This window comes from Bidens hawaiensis, unplaced genomic scaffold (assembly GCF_021521415.1).
Source record: "Bidens hawaiensis isolate Kalapana, Puna unplaced genomic scaffold, B.hawaiensis_p1.1 tig00000190_1, whole genome shotgun sequence".
Taxonomy (NCBI): domain Eukaryota; kingdom Viridiplantae; phylum Streptophyta; class Magnoliopsida; order Asterales; family Asteraceae; genus Bidens; species Bidens hawaiensis.
Genome location: NW_027491020.1, coordinates 8297928 through 8316403, shown reverse-complemented (window position 1 = coordinate 8316403; position 18476 = coordinate 8297928). Strand labels below are relative to the sequence as shown.

Sequence of the window (18476 nt, the reverse complement as noted above, 5' to 3'; positions counted from 1 at the left end):
GTGCCAAAAAACCGACGCCTTAGGTAGTCGTTATTTTTGTATTTTGTAAGATATTTTGGTGACGAAAAGTTTTACAATAGCCACACTTTATATTAGGAAAAACATTTTGTGTGACAAACGGTAAGACAATGGCCACACTATAATCTACAAAGGAGTTTTTGAGTGGCAAGTAAATATATTTAGCCACTTTTAATGTAATATTCAGTGTCTATATAATATAATTAGCCACACTATTATTAAATTTAAGTGGCCATTGCTTTGCTATATCCACACGGTATAGGTCATAATGCACGCTTAACACAACCCTATTGGCCACATTATAATAAAATTCATGTGGCTGAAACATTAATTCATGTGGCTATATACGTGCAATGGTCACTCATAATAAATACTCATGTGGTCATTTTCTACCGTTTAGCCACACTTATTGGAGAGGTTTTTTGATGGCCAGCAACTAATGCCTGTACCCTTTAGCCACACTTATTACCATATAAGCCCACCAAAAATTATGTGTGGCCATATCATACCCACGGTGTCGCGACCTTTGGCCACATATGACCTAAACCAAATGTGTGTGGCTAAAGGCCTACGGCCACACTTTTTTCGGGTGACTGAAAGTCAATATTCACTTACTGAAAAGCGCTGAAGGAAGTCGAGTATGTGTAAGAATCGTACGTTTCATGCTGAGCGCAAGCAAAACTGGATAGGATATTATTTAATTAAGTGTAAGCTTAATAAAATTAAATACATTTTTTTTCACTTTCGAACTTTTGAAAATTTTGTTTTCTTTTATTTGATTCATATAATTAAATTTTATGAAGTTTGACACACCAAGTTTTACAACCTATAATTCGACTAAATTTTAAGTCACTTGGTAAGTTTAACTATAAAAACACTTTCCACTAGTTGGTAAAACGATATGTTGATGTTACACTTTCACCTTTCTTGACTCGTTATTTACCTTTACTCTAAATGCACAAGTAATGAGGATTATGCAAGACGCGTATAGTCATAAAAACACATTGGCAAATAAGTTGTAAAACACAGTATTTACTAATTTAAAATAGTATGAATTTATGTGACGTTTTACTACGACTGTAATAGATAACGAACTTGATGTAAACAAAACATTTAAAATGAGACGAGAAATGATTTATACATTTATTCTTTAAAGTTTAGTTTCCTTTATAAAGTTTAACTACAAAGGCATTTACGCTCGTCGAAAACCATTTGTTACGGCCACTCTGTTTCTTTAATTAGTTGACCATTTGTTAGTGTCGTTCAACTTAAACCTACGAGAACGTGCTTTATTATGAGGCACGTGTTGTCTTAAAACCCACCGTGAGCTGATAACCATAATATACAACTCCACAATATACAACTATATGAATTTGGAATTAAAAACCGGTAATTTTACTTAAGTAAATAACTTGCTATAAAGAAAACCTTAAAAAACGAGACTAGAAATGAATTTAATAATCATGTCTTTTTAAATTATCCTCCGCCATGTTAGTTAACAACCTCGACTCGTCCGATGTGTTTAACTTAAAACCTCGAGATGGTATTTCTTTGCATATAACAATCATAATTTACGTGTTTCCATTTGCGTGTGCTATACAAGCTAGTGTACATGAAATATAATATATTTACTTGTGGTGTTTCGAAAGTTACGCGGTGGGGTAGGAAGCCTGCATGGCAATGCCACAAAGGCCTTCTTTTGCCTCAACATCTCTTTGCATCATGATGTACCCCTCTTGACCCCAACTTGTTCCCCAAGAGTTCTTCACCAACCAGTACTTAGTCCCGTCATCGCTAGTTCCATAACCAACCGCAGCAACACCATGGTCCAATTCCGTGCCACAGTCACCAGTAAACACACCGCTGGAGTAGAACTGGAAGTCCGACCCAGTGGCATCAATCGCAACTGATATCAATCGCAACTGAGACGGGTTGACCAGCCACGGCTTTTAACAGTGCACTTTCGCTGTTGGCAGGAACGTCTTCGTGACCGGTAATTGTTGCGGCATGGTTAGATGCCTCGTTGCTGTTGCAGGATCCATCAACGCCTTGGTACGGGTAGTTGGCCTCCGTTGTGAGGCCTTTATTGTTTACGATAAAATCAAAGGCGTTGTCCATAAGACCACCCTCACATCCCTGATCCACACCACTGGTGTCACAGTCCACGAGCTCTTGTTCAGATAGAGACACTAGTTTACCTGTTTTCAGTTGGGTTATTCCTTCCATAGCTGCCACAACAGAAAATGCCCAGCAACATCCTACGTAGTATTAATAGTACTGATGTCAGAAAGCATGAAATTCGGTTCTCTTAACAGGCTCATCTTAGTACTTCATTGAACCATGTTTGATTTGTAAAAAAACTTCTAAACTAATTTCTGCTTACCTCATTGGCCTTGGTCTTTAACAGGCGTTACCGCACCTTTCTTCCTCCAATCCATCGATGATGGAACCGCTGTAACATTTTCATACCTAAAAGCAGAGGTTGATGGGAAGCATTCATGTGCCATGAATCTGTTCTTGCTGTTCTGAACTCTTCATTCGTAAGGTCTGCAAACTCGTTGACTGCTAGTTTGTAGCCTTTGTTCTTGGCATTGTTGAATGACTTATTATACCGGACGTTGTCTTGAAAAATCTTTTAACGTCGTTCCTTCTCTTCACCATCCTTGTATATGCGTCCATAACGAGCCATCCATTGCTCGTGGTTCTCATGGCCGGAGAGCAAGCGCGACGCAACCTGAGAAAGCAAAGAAGCCGAGAAGAAGAATAAAGCCAAACAAGCCAGGGAAGTTCGGTTTCTGGATGCCATTGTGCAGCTAGTAGTTACAAGAAAGAACTTAAGCAAATGGCCTGGCCGGTTTGAACTCTTTACCCTGAGGACGGCTTTATACAGACAGAGGGTTTGGCCCTTGAATATAAAGTTGAAGTACGTTAAAGAAAAGATTGCCTGATTTTGAACAATAAACTAACATGAGCTAGTTTCGTACTCTGTATGCTGCTTAGAATGATGATTAATTAGAAAATCCAAGAAGCTTGGGGTTTTCTTTTGGACTGTATTGCCCTACAACAAAAACTGTTGTGCACTCTTTTGTTTTATTAAGGTATGAATAGATATGTAGTTTAACAACCTAAGGAAATATAACCAGGCCACTATTTTGTAATTTAGTTGTGTCCTGGAAAAGAAAATTAAAGTATGACCGGACAAATGATCGTATATGTTCTTTATAGCCTTTTAAATATTGATTCCGTGCCTCCTAAAAATGATACAGGTTTCCCGTTAGATGTGCTTGTCTCGTGAGATCAACTTTAGCCTTGATACGAGATAAACTTCTTGTGTGGGTGGAATTTCTGTAATATGCAAAGAACGATATGAAACCTAGGTGAGGTAATACTTGAATGGGATAGATAGGGATCTCAGAACAAGCTAGCAAGAAATCAACTCATGATTTTGGTCTACTTATTGACCATGATATCAATATATTTGTTTGTAACATCAATATATTTGATTATGATGGTGTTCCAATGAATCACGTAACAACGACTCCGGTGCTTGGTATACCACTCGATAAATGTATGGATTGTATTTTTGTGACCTTGGGTTACGTTTTAAACGAGCTGGCCCCGTGAAAGATTGTTTAAGACTTTTGCAAAGGAGTAACCGAGTCTCTGTCTATAGGATCAACTTATTGAATTCAATAAAAGGGTTATTTGCAAGTTGGTGTTCGCCCTTGACCCGACTATGCTGTAGGCAAGGTAGGTGGAGCAAGAAAACTTAAAAAGTAAATTTAGAAACACTACGCGAATATCGACCTTCGGCCACACATGTGGTCTGGGAGATTTGTCACACTTCGGCTTAAATGTGTGGCTAAAAGGTCTTTGACTATGTTTGAAAACCTTCCAGAATGTTTTGGCCACACATATTATTCTACATGTGACCATTCTATACCTACTCAGGTACTTTTTGCCACACTTTGAAAAAATTGTGACAAAAACTAGCCACATTAAAAAAATGTGTGGCGAAATGTGACCTACAGTCATAGTTTGTTTGATCTTTGATACATGTGACCAAAAACACATGCATTAGCCACAAATTGTGACATTAAACTAGCCATATGTTTTAATAGTGTGGCCAAATGTGACAAACGGCTACTGTATTGATAAGAGATGTGTCTAAAAGGTAAAAGATATAGCCACTTATATTACGTTGTGTGACCTAATGTCACATTTTGTAGCCACATTTTTAATAAAGTGGCGAAATATGACGAACAATCATTGTATTTATTAGTAATGTGGCTAAAACGCTTAAAATATATAGCCACTTATACGAGGTTGTGTGACCAAAGAGTAGTTTACTTTTATTTTTCCTAAGTTTTTTATTATCACGGATACACTTATTATGTGTGGCTATAAGTGACATATTGTCACACTTAAATATTTTTGAAGTGTGTCCAAATGTAATTAATGGCCACTTATACGAGGTTGTGTGACCAAAGAGTATCTTAGTTTTGCTTTTTATAAGATTTTTATTGTCACGGATACACTTATTATCTGTGGCTATAAGTGAGAAATTGTCACACTTAAATATTTTTAAGTGTGTCAAAATGTAATTAATGACCACTTATACAAGGTTGTGTGACCAAAGTGTATCTTAGTTTTATTTTTTATAAGTTTTTTATTGTCACAGATACACTTATTATGTGTGGCTATAAGTGAGAAATGGTCACACTTAAATATTTTTAAGTGTGTCCAAATGTAATTAATGGCCACTTATACGAGGTTGTATGACCAAAGAGTATGTTAGTTCTATTTTTTCTAAGTTTTTTATTGTCATTTATACACTTATTATGTGTGGCTATAAGTGATAAATGGTCACACTAAAATATGTTTAAGCGTGTTAAAAACGTAATTAATGGCCACACGTTGATTTGACGAGTAGCGACGTCATCATTGCCTTTACAGTTTCTTGTGCCGCTAATTTCAAAATTGTCAGGGAGATGTATCGCCGGGTTCCGATGGTGTTTAAATACCAGTCACAATCACAATCACAATCCACAAATTACAATCACAATCCATAATCACAATTCACAATCACAATCACAATCCATATTTTTTCCGATTATAATTTCCGATAATGGCTTCAACATGGGTCGAACGTGCACCGGCTGCTCATGCCCCCGTCTACTACGACCCTACATTTCTTGATGCCATTGTGCAACTAGTAGTTACAAGAAAGAACTTAAGCAAATGGCCTGGCCGGTTTGAACTCTTTACCCTGAGGACGGCTTTATATAGACAAAGGGTTTGGCCCTTGAATATAAAGTTGAAGTACGTTAAAGAAAAGATTGTCTGATTTTGAACAATAAATTAACATGAGCTAGCTTCGTACTCTGTATGCTGCTTAGAATGATGATTAATTAGGAAATCCAAGAAGTTTGGGGTTTTCTTTTCGACTGTATTGCCCTACAACAAAAACTGTTGTGCACTCTTTTGTTTTATTAAGATATGAATAGATATGTAGTTTAACAACCTAAGGAAATATAACCAGGCCACTATTTTGTAATTTAGTTGTGTCCTGGAAAAGAATATTAAAGTATGACCGGACAAATGTTCGTATATGTTCTTTATAGCCTTTTAAATTTTGATTCCGTGCCTCCTAAAATTATACTAGTTTCCGTTAGATGTGCTTGTCTCGTGAGATCAACTTTAGCCTTGATACGAGAAAAATTTCTTGTGTGGGTGGAATTTCTGTAATATGCATGGAACGATATGAAACCTAGGTGACGTAATACTAGAACGGGGTAGATAGTGATCTCAGAACAAGCTAGCAAGAAAAAAACTCACGATTTCGGTCTACTTATTGACCATGATATCAATATATATTTTTGTGATATCAATATATTTGTTTATGATGGTGTTCTAATGAATCACGTAACAACGACTCCGGTGATTGGTATACCACTCGATTAATCTTTGGATTGTTTTTGGGAAATTGGGTTCTTCTAGTTTGACCCTTTAAGCCTTTTTTTAAATTTAATGACTCAATATTATATAATAACTTTTTTTTTCAATAGATAACTTAGAAATATAATATTTTTGATGATTAAGACACTAACGGACTCGTGTATAACTGGGTAATCGCTTTTCTGCCTATCATTTGGAGAGATGCATCTAGAGACATGCACACATCTTCAAAATGACTCTCCATAGTAAGTTTAGCAGATTTAGTTTATATCGCTTCAACTTTACGCATCATGGAAAGCTACCATACAAATCAATGACTGTTCAAAAGCCTTTTTAGCTTAGTAACTTCACACGTTAGGCACACCGAATCAATTTATCGATCATTTTCCTAAGGTTGGATATGTTTCATTTGAGAATACTTTGAGCTTCTATAGAATTTTATCTGAATAATCATTTCACTTCCCCTATAGTTAATTAGAAGACATTTTAAATTCAGTCGCCCCATCATTTTTAGTCTTTAGGTAAATGGTTATCCCGTATGTCTACAAGTAGATAACAGGACCAAACATATAAAAGTACATGTCCTTCTAACATTAGTAACCGACATATTTTAAGCGAAAGAACAAAACACACAACAGTCGCCCCATCACTTTCATTCTTCAGGTGAATGGCTGTCACGTATGTCTACAAGTAGATAACATGACTAAACGTATACAAGTATATGTCCCTCAAACTTAAGCAACCGACAAATTTTAAGCGAAAGAGTGCAATTCATTTTTTAATCTTTAATGAATTTTTTGAAAAATATAACAAATGCACACTCTTTTTGTATTTTTTTTATTCCCCCTCCTAAATTCGTGCAAAGATTTTACCAGAAAGTAAAAAGTATTTATGTACAAATTTACCCTAAAAAAGACTCAATCGTCGAAACGAAGCATTTTACGAAACCCACAAGCACATTAAATCTGGTTGTTCCGACCGGATTTGTGAATAAGTCCGCCACATTATTATCAATGTGAATATTTTCAAGATGAACCAATTTTCAGTCGTAACAGTCACGAATGAAATGAATTTTGAGTCAACGTGCTTGGTTCTTGAATGTTGAACAAGATTTTTAACAATAGCAATAGCAGCATCATTATCACAAAAGAATGGAGTGTCAAGAAATTCCAATTGCATCCAGATAACCTGTGAACAACATGCAGAAGCAGTATCATGCTCAGCCTCAGCAGTGGATACGAATATCATTTGTTGTTCCTTGCATTGCCATGAGATGAGTCGATCACCCAAGAATTGACATCCAGCATACGTAGATTTCATGTCAATATCATCACCTCCATAATTGTTGTAAGAAAAAGCATATAAATCGAATTCTGAATTTTGGGACACCAAAAAGAACTAGCTTCAATTGCCCTTTCAGTTATCTAAAAATTCGTTTAACAGCAATTAAGTGAGAAAATTTAGGATTAGCCCGGAAACATGCGCATTGACAAACTACGAACATGATGTACGGACGACTGGCGATGGGATACATCAGGGATCCGATCATCAATTGATAGTAGTTTGATCGATGGAATTCCCTTCAGGATCAGATGAAAGAGGAGGTCTTTCTGCCATAGGAGTCGTCGCACTCTTAGAATCTTGGAACTCAAATTTTGCAAACATGTCCTCGACATATTTTTTTTGATGTAGCAAAATTCCTGTCGAACTCTGACGGACCTGTAAACCCAGAAATGTCGTCATCTCCCCCAACGAACTCATCTCAAATATCTTCTTCATCACTTCTTCAAATTCAGAACATTGAGCAGTACTGTTGAGCCAAAATTGATATCGTCCACATAAATCTGAACCAAGATAAGATCTTTCCCAACAGTTTATGAAACAGAGTCTGATCAATAATTCTTGACAAGAAAACTAAGTACCAAGTTATTTTTAGCAAGACGGTTTAAGTATTTAATGTTTGCATGTCCAAGACGACGATGCCAAATCATGACATTATGTTCTAACACTTTTGAAAATAGACAAGTGATTTCATCAAGAACGTTTTTGTTTATGTCGATCATGTAAGCATTATCTTTTCTTTGTGATTGAACATGAACCCAATCTTCTGGTATAATGATACCAAGTTTTAAAATTAAACACTATTTGTTAGTGAAATGTGTTGAAAAGCCTTTATCACAAATCTGCGAGACACTGAGCAGACTATGTTTCAATTCTGGAACAAATTTATCATTCTCAAATTTAAGAACACCATTACTTATAGTACCCTTCTATGTAATCTTTCCCTTTTCTCCTCCCATAAAGGAAACATACCCACTATTAAAAATTTGAATGTCGTGTAGCTGGGAGATGTCTCCTGTCATGTGCCTAGAACAGCCGCTATCAACATATCCAGGTATGATAGTATTCCTCCATAGATGTTCCTGCACGATGTGTGAGATTAATTAGTTTTTGGTACTCGGTCCATAGTATTGCTAGGTAGGCCCGATTTATCTAAGCGTGTCACAGGTTGCCATGACATGTCTTCCTGATTATCTAAGATTGAACAGGAAGTTTCTGATGGCTTGGTGACCGGAGATTTGGGCAACCATTTATATCTGGGGTTTAAAACTTTGTTATTAGTATAAACGGTTGACTTTGTGTCTGGTTTGTGAGCGGAAAACATGCTTGACTTTGACTTCCAAATTGGTTTCGGTCCAGAGGCCGACTTGGTTCTCGGCCGCTGTGGCAGAGCATACTGACCCTTAGAGGAATTGAACATAGAGAAGTTGTCTTGTGACATAAGAGCATTATTAGAAGCAACACTTTAGCCGGCCGCATTGTAAGATTTTGCATGATTTATGGCACGCTGCTTATCAACCATGTCACATGATTTAATGATTGCCATTACTTCTAATAAAGTTAGCCTGGCTAGATCCTTTGTCCTTTTAATCACAACAACATTCATATCCTAGCTTTGTGGCAGGGAGTTGACCAGCTTCTTATTTGTCTCAACGACGGTCGGTTTTATGTTTGTGAATCGCATTTCAGTGACTAGTGATATAAATCTTTGCAACTGTGTTTCCAAAGACTCTCCCAAAACATGATTAAACATGTTAAACTTTTGTCGTAATAGATATTGCCGGCTTCTTCTCATGTCCTCATTTCCCTCATACACTTCAATAAGGGCTTCCCATAAGGCCTTAGCAGACTGTAACTCTCTAAATTCCAAGGCAATTTATGGTGAAAGTGCCATCGTTAAAGTAGCAAGAGCCTTTTCATCTTCTTCAATCTTCTCAAAATCCGCATCGACATACAATTCGACAGGCTTCACCACCACCTCATCAGAATTTTCTCGTTGATAAGTAATAACTTGAGGACTCCGTACGATGCTCCTCCAAATCTTCGCATATTTCATTTTCACATATTGTTCAAACCTGAACTTCCACTCAGCAAAGCCCTCATGAGACAGTAAAACGAGGTACACGAGTAGTAGTTCCAATGATGGAGTCCAATTCTTGATGTAGGGAACTTAAAGTCTTGTTTGCTGGCAGTGAGATACATCAGGAAGCCAATCGTTGACCGATAGAGATGTTGATCAACTAATTATCCCGATGGATCTGAAGCTAGCACTGGTCGGGTAGCAATCAGAGTGAGGAAAGGAGTGGAGTCCTTGAACCCAAATTTATGAATGATGTCACGAACGTAATTCTCTTGATGGATTAAAATCCCGTCGGATTTTTGTTCAACTTAAAGTCCAATAAAGAAAGTCGTATCCCCAATAAGCTTATCTCAAACCAACTTTGCATGACTTGTGCAAACTCTCTTCACAATTTATCAGATGTGGAACCAAAGATAATGGCATCGACATATACTTGAACCAGAATATGATTATCCTTCACCTTTTTGAAAAAGAGTGTTTGATCAATAACACCTCTTCTATAGCCATTCTTCAAGATATGTTCTGCTAATGTAGCATATCAAGCACGAGGTGCCCGGTGAAGGCCATAAAGAGCTTTATAAAGACGATAAACATGTTTTGGATGATCAGGAACTTCAAAACCTAGTGGATGTTTGACATATATTTCTTCATTCACTTTCCCATACAAAAAGGTAGTCTTCACATCCATCTGATATACTTTGAAGTTCATATATGAAGCATAGGCCAGAAAGAGATAGATCGCCTCAAGCCTAGCAACTGGAGCAAAAACCTCATCGTAATCAAGACCTTCACGCTGAGAAAAACCTATAACAACCAACCATTCCTTATTTCTTATAATCACCTCTTGTCATCCTTCTTGTTCATGTATACCCATCTTGTCCCAATTGCTTTCTTGTTCTCTGACTTCTTAACCAACCTCCACACATTGAGCTTCTTGAACTATAATAGCTTATCTTGCATTGCTTCAACCCATGAGTTTTCCTTCAGAACTACCTTGTAGTCCACTACGTGAATATTGACCTTCAGCCACACGAAAAAAGTGTGGCCGTAGGCCTTTAGCCACACACATTTGGTTCAGGTCATATGTGGCCAAAGGTCGCGACACCGTGGGTATGATATGGCCACACACAGTTTTTGGTGGCCATATGTGGTAATAAGTGTGTCTAAAGGGTACATGCATTAGTTGCTGGCCATCAAGAAGCCTCTCCAATAAGTGTGGCTAAACGGTAGAAAATGGCCACATGAGTATTTACTATGAGTGACCATTGCACGTATATAGCCACATGAATTAATGTTTCAGCCACATGAATTTTATAATAATGTGGCCAATAGGGTTGTGTTAAGCGTGCATTGTGACCTATACCGTGTGGATATAGCAAAGAAATGGCCACTTAAATTTAATAATAGTGTGGCTAATTATATTATATAGACACTGGATATTACATTAAAAGTGGCTAAATACATTTACTTGCCACTCAAAAACTCCTTTGTAGATTATAGTGTGGCCATTGTCTTACCGTTTGTCACACAAAATGTTTTTCCTAATATAAAGTGTGGCTATTGTAAAACTTTTCGTCACACATAGTGAAGTACTGTGTGGCTTATCATAACTTATAGACACTGGAGGTTATTGTAAATGTGGCTAAAAATGTGAACTTGCTAGTCAAAAACTCTTTTGTAGTTTGTGGTGTGGTCATTGTCTTACCGTTTGTCACACATAATGCTTTTCCTAATTTAAAGTGTGGCTATTGTCAAACTTTTCGTCACACATAGTGAGGTACTGTGTGGCTAATAATATCATATAGACACTGGAGGTTGTTGTCAATGTGGCTAAAAATGTGAAGTTGCCACTCAAACACTCTTTTGTGGTGTGGCCATTGTCTTACCGTTTGTCACACATAATGTTTTTCCTAATTTAAAGTATGGCTATTATCAAACTTTTCATCACACATAGTGAGGTACCGTGTGGCTAATAATATCATATAGACACCGGAGGTTGTTGTCAATGTGGCTAAAAACGTGAAGTTGCCACTCAAACACTCTTTTGTGGTGTGGCCATTGTCTTTACCGTTTCACACATAATGCTTTTCCTAATTTAAAGTGTGGCTATTGTCAAAATTTTCGTCACACATAGTGAGGTACTGTGTGGCTAATAATATCATATAGACACTGGAGGTTGTTGTCAATGTGGCTAAAAATGTGAAGTTGCCACTCAAACACTCTTTTGTGGTGTGGCCATTGTCTTACCGTTTGTCACACATATTGCTTTTCCTAATTTAAAGTATGGCTGTTATCAAACTTTTTGTCACACATAGTGAGGTACTGTGTGGCTAATAATATCATATAGACACCGGAGGTTGTTGTCAGTGTGGCTAAAAATGTGAAGTTGCCACTCAAACACTCTTTTGTGGTGTGGCCATTGTCTTTACCGTTTGTCACACATAATTATTTTCCTAATTTAAAGTGTGGCTATTGTCAAACTTTTCCTCACACATAATGAGGTACTGTGTGGCTAATAATATCATATAGACACTGGAGGTTGTTGTCAATGTGGCTAAAAATGTGGAGTTGCCACTCAAACACTCTTTTGTTGTTTGTGGTGTGGCCAGTGTCTTTACCGTTTGTCACACATAATGCTTTTAAAGTGTGGCTATTATCATACTTTTCGTCACACAAAAATGTTTATGTTGTGGCTAATGGTCATTTATAGACTCTAATTTTTGTAATTTCAGGTACTTTTGGCCACACCTATTTAATGTGTTCTATGTGGCCAAATTGTGTGTAATTAGGCAATATATAATTATTTTTATTTTTGGTGCAGTAATATAAAACAGCTATAAGCAAGCATGACAAAACAAAATTATAAACAAATTATATTAACAATAATATTCACTTAAGCAAATGTATATGCAAAATATCTTACAAAATACAAAAATAACGACTACCTAAGGCGTCGGTTTTTTGGCACTGCTCCTTGTCTTCTGTTTGGTCACCCAGTCTATCGTTGTGTACTTTGCCTTTGGCTTCTTGCCAGCTCTGTCTGGATCTTTTGAGGATGGGAGTGGTGGTAGCTGGAACAACAGAATATGAAAAACAAATATGTATACTTAATGTCATATTTTGTAATTGAATAGAACAAAATAGTAGGCCTGCAGACGAACCGAACATTCGTTTAACTGTTCGTGAACCTTTCGGCTGGAAGTTCGTTTATGTTCGTTTATGTTTGTTCAATTACATTAGTTTAGATTATAAACAAACAAACAAACATAAACGAACACAAGTGTTCATTTTTTAAACTAAATGAAAATGAACATAGATATTTGTTCAGTTAAGTTAAAAGGGAACAAACCTCCTGGTCACATACGATTAGGTGTTCTGGCCAAGCAACAAAAGAACTACGTGCGTTGCCAACAGTCACAATTTCACCTGCCTCACAATGAATAATTGCTTGTTCCTTTATGACTTCATCAATACTAACTTTATAGCAACCCTCCGGGATTGCTTTTCCATGCAACTGTTGTGGAACCGGTGACCAATAAACTTTACCATTTTCCACCTTGTTACGCTTGTCATGCACACACAAACGACACTCATACACCTATAAACCAGCATGTGAAATTAAGATGGCTTAGTTGAAGTCAATATATTAGTACATACCCATGTTGGTGGGAAATTAACAATGTTTCGCGCAGTACATACCTTTATGACAGCAGGTGGGGAAACTTCATCCGTAGATACATAAACTTTTCTTTTACGGCTTCTCCGTTTTACCTAAAAACCATTCAATGAATCAATCAACAATTAAAGGAAAAACTGAAATGGCCAATTACTTACTAATGGTTTTTTCGAGCCGTTACTATCCGGAGTGTGGTGTAGTTGTGTTGATGCTTGGTCAACATTGTTCTCTACGGGCTTCATTGGTAATATAACAGAAATTGGAATTGTTAGGACTTATTAGGTTATAATATATAAAATCTGAAACTGCCAATATCTTACTGATGTCTCGCTATGGGGATCGACTACCGTTTGGTCAACACTTTTTTCCACATACTTGGCCTGCAATTCGGTAAATAGAAAATGAGCACACTCACATTAGAAACGAATTATAAAAAGTACTGAAATTGTCAAATGCTTACTGATGTCGCGATATGGGGAACGGGTACCATTTGGTCAACACTTTTTTCCACAGACTTGGCCTGCAATTCGGTAATAGAAAATGAGCACACTCACATGGGAAACGAATTATAAAAAGTACTGAAATTGTCAAATACGTACTGATGTCGCGATATGGTGAGCGGGGTACCGTTTCGACAACTATTTTATCCGCAGACTTGGGCTACAGTTAACTTATGCAAAATCAGCACACTCACATGGAAAGTTAATTATTAAAACAAATCAATCAAACTGTCAAATGGTTACCTGAGAAGCGAATTCTTGTTGCACAGCCTCACCTGAAGTTAAGATGTTTCCCACAGAACTGGCCTACAAATCAATTTATTAGGTTATGGAAAATGAAAAATCACATGGAAAGTTGTAATAAACAAAGAAACTGTCAGATACTTACTAGTGCTGGCATTTTATTTTGCGCCACAGCACTAGTACTTTGGTTAAAACCAACCTGGTTGGGAACAGGATTTACCTACGAATTGTGACAAAAACAATGGCAATTATGTATGTCGAATGCATTAATAATATGTAGCATACGTCACTTACTTGACTTGCCGACATTTGCGGCAACAATCCTTCAAGATGTCTGAACCTGGCCTCAAATGCTAATTGTTCCTTCTAACGGATTGCTAGCATAGCACTCGTGGATTCAATTAGAGTCGTCAACCTGTTCACCACTTCATCTCTCTGCACCGCCTCATACTCAAGTTGGGCAATCTGTTGCTTAAACGATCCTTATACCCGACTCACACCCCAATATTTACCTGTTGTCAATCCGTACCCAATCCCTTTTAAAAACCCACCTTTCTCGTTGCCAAGCACTAAGGTGACGGCATCTGTGCACGGTTCAAGTGCCAGGGCTCCGGAGGCGATCTGCTCCTCATGCTGAGCCTGCAAGAAAACAAATATTATAATACACTTGTAACACGCTTATATATCCACATAAAGTGTTGAGACAAGTTATACAGACTCAAGTTTTTTTTTTTGTAAACGAGTCTATTACGCTTGTAACACGCTTGTACAAAAACACATATAAATATTCTAATACGCTAGTAACACGCTTATGTACAAGAATCAAAGTCTATTACTCTTGTAAGACGCTTATATATCCACATCAAGTGTTGAGGCAAGACAGACTCAAGTTTGTTTGACGCCAATATAAGGCTGTGTATGTGGCAATGAATTGACTTTAACATGATTTTTTAATACTAAAACATACTAATTTGGTTGCTACGCCTTCGACAACAGCATTCTTGTATGCACCATCTTTGTCCTCCCTTCTTTTCATCCACATTAATGCACGGCCGGGGATCTCATCCGGTCCAATTTCCTTCTTTTTGACCTTGTAAAATATTCAAGAGAAAGCAGCTGACGGTCATGCGTTAGACACATAACCAACAAATCATTGAACTAGAGAGAAAGCAGCTGACGGTGATTACCAGTTTCTCTCGAAGGTAGGTATAACCCCCTCGTCCCATGTGATGATCAAAAACATTCTTTGCTCGAGCTCCCTTTGATGAAGCCGATTTTTTCTTCAACCACACATTATAATCATTTCATTATATTTAAACAGCAAACATAAACCATATATAGTCGATCAATCTACGTTTGCAGAGTAGAGGATTTATACCAGAAACTGCTCTGATTGTGTGTACTCAAAGAAGCAATCCCAGTCATTCTTGCCTGATCATCATCCTGTGTCCCTTGGGTATCGCCTTCAGCTTCAGAGGTTTACTGATGTTCGGCATAATGTATTTGGCATACATTTTTCTTCTGAAATCCCGAAGAAGGTGTCCGAGCCGATTCATCACAGAAGGCCTGCGAGACACCTCAATCTCAAAATATTTTTGCATAATATAATACAATAAAGGTAAATTACTTCTCAAAATATAAAATGCACAAATAAAAATTAAGAATAACCGTTATTTGTTCCCACAGTTTATCTATAAGCTCCTTTGTGACCTCCCTCCAACTTAAATGTCTCAAGCCAACTATTTCCCTTACAACATCCCCTAAAAAACTTGCAAACTCTGATCTTATTGGCCAGTGAACCTACCCAGATTATCAAACTCCACTGCCAGTTTGACACCACCAGAGTTTGCATATTGGGTACGCAGCTTAGGTAACCTCGTCAACCCCCTTGTAGGTTTTCTCGTAGTAGCAAAACTGTTGAGGGGTTTGATAGCCTCCAAACTGTTGAGGGGTTCGATAACCATCGTCCCTATAACCTCGTCTGCTTGCCCGTCATCGTCGTTGGCTTCCTCGCTGGAGTAGCCTTCAGTGTCGTCTGATTGAGCGTCGTCTTCGTAGTTGGCTTCCTCATCGGAGTATAAAACATGTTCTTCTTCGATTCTTTCATCTATAAGCTTCATCTTCGATTGTTTTTTTAATAATTTGGAGTATAAATCACTGTCGGCTGATTTGTGGAGTGGAAAATTTTTAATAATTTGGAGTGTAATTTGATTTTTGGAGTGTTAAATGTAATTTGGAGTTTTTAAATATTTGGAGCCAATATTTTGGAGCTTTTTGAGTTTTGCCTCCCTTTTAATTAAGAACCAATAGATTATTGGCATAGTTTTTACGGCAGAGAACCTGTGGCTGAAAATAGACACATTGACAGAAGATGGTTGGATAAGCGTGTATTGCGTATTAGGATATTTATATATGTTTATGTATATTAGCGTGTTAAAGCGTATTAACAAAGTGTTTTTTGTTTTATTTTTAGATTTAACCATAATTACCATTCAGTAAAAGTTTTCATAAAAAAGGCACCATTACAATACATTCTATGAAACAAAATAAGAGTGAATAACAAAATAGATGATACAAGAAACTATAAAATTAAAGCATTTAAAAGCTAACCAACCAACATTCAACACAATAAACTAAAAAGTGTATCAATACAACCATACATATACAAATAACCAACCAAATCACAAATATTCCAAAATTCACCAAACACGTCACCAAATATTTCCCAAATGTTCCAAACATCACAAAATCACTAATCAACTATTGAAACTAACAACGTAGCTTCATTGAAGTCATATTCAAATCTGCACTTATCACCAATCTGTATTTCATTTTCCACCTTGAATTTTTTCCATTTTGGTAACCGATATCTGAATTTCAGGTCCGACAGTTCACCATGAAGTCTCATTCTTTTTACGACCTTCGGTATTGACCAAAGTGATTGGCATTCCATCATAGGAATCAATCTTGGTGGCAATGTGACTCGGAAGACGCTGTGAAAAGCAAATTTCAAATATACTTGTAAATAAAAAAGAAATTTAAAAATTCAATTTACCAATTTCTTGGTGACGTTCATGTGGAAGACGATTTTAGAGTCATCATCTTGCTCACCAAGATGAATTGGGTTTTGGGAGGAACTACCTTGATTGCTTAATTGATTGTTGAGAAACAGCTGATTTGGACCAGGAAGGATAAATTCTATGCCATCTTCATGAAAGACATTAATATGAAATGTCTTATCTTATATGATTTCAAACACAACAAACGAACCACCTTTCAAGTTGGTTTGTTTAAAAACCTCAATCCATCCATCCTCTATCCTACAACCCATTCCATACCAAAGACATGAAACTTTAAACATATATCTATCTGGAGCAATAAGCTCGAAAAGCGAATTCATGTAATTGTCACCAAATTCTTGAATCACATATCACTCAGGGAAATCCTATTAAACATGTTAATTAAAAGACATTTGAATTTGGAAACAATCATTAAAAAAAGAAATTAAAACTTACCAAGTAATGGACATTTCGGTTTCTGACTGGAATACATATCATAGTACCAGATTGATCATTTACGTTTCTTTTGAAAGTAAACATATTCAACATAGATCGTGATTTAAGCTCAAAAACAACATATGTTCCAGCTTGTATACAACATTCTCTGATTAATTCAGTCCAACCGGTTCCAAAATAAAAGTCATAAAGTACTTTGATTATAACAACAGAAAACGTTCTACCACTTTGATCATAAATCAAACAACAGCCGGTATTCGATTTCATGTCAGCAAACATTGGTTGAACAGCTTTAGGAATGAGCTATAAGTAACACAAAAAATATTCTTAGAATGTATATGTTGCAAAACTGTAAAATGTTTCATAAAAAAAATTAACCAGATAACATTAACATACCATCCTACTCATGGAATCGATGTCGATATCTACCAGGAACTTAACTCCATTATTGAGACGTGGCATTTTTATGTTCTTACCAGGATAAGCGATGTATACGAATTACAGTAAAGCGAAGTAGAAGTCGATTTAGGGTTTTGAAGTTAAAAGGGTTTTGAATTTTGGTTTTATTTATTTCTACACATTTAATTATTTATATATTTTGGTTTTTTGTTTTATAACTTTTTAAAAAAATAATATAAAAACATAGTCATACTTTTATTTTTTATTTTTTACTAACATTCCGGTATTAAATTTCGTTAAAAGTTGAGTTCGTTTAATAAATCGTATTTTTTAAATAAATTTGAAATTTTATCCATTATTGAAGTATTGTCTTAACCGTTAGTAAGATTTTCTGAATAAGATTTACAACCTCGTAATAGAGAAGCTCATAACATTCTAGTGTTATCATTATCATATGTAGTTTTGTATCATTATCATCTTCTAGGTTATCATCATCACCATATGTTTTATGATGATGACCAACATCATAAAGTTATCATCGTTATCATGTATTATAGTGGTTATCATCATCATAATCATCGATCACCATCACCATGAAACGGCATCATCATCAGACGTGCGGGTAATCAACGTGGTCATTGTATAGGCTATCGTAGTCGGCGTTGATCATACGGGTAACATATATCTTGCTATCAGGGTCGTCATCATCGTCACACATCTCCATCATCATCATCAACATCATCATC

At 36.5% G+C, this 18476-nt stretch overlaps 1 pseudogene; it reads right to left on the bottom strand.

Moving 5' to 3' along the window:
• Nucleotides 1–1619: 1619 nt before the first annotated feature.
• On the bottom strand, nt 1620–3311 carry LOC143589833 (senescence-specific cysteine protease SAG39-like; annotated as a pseudogene).
• Between the last annotated feature and the right edge of the window lie 15165 nt (nt 3312–18476).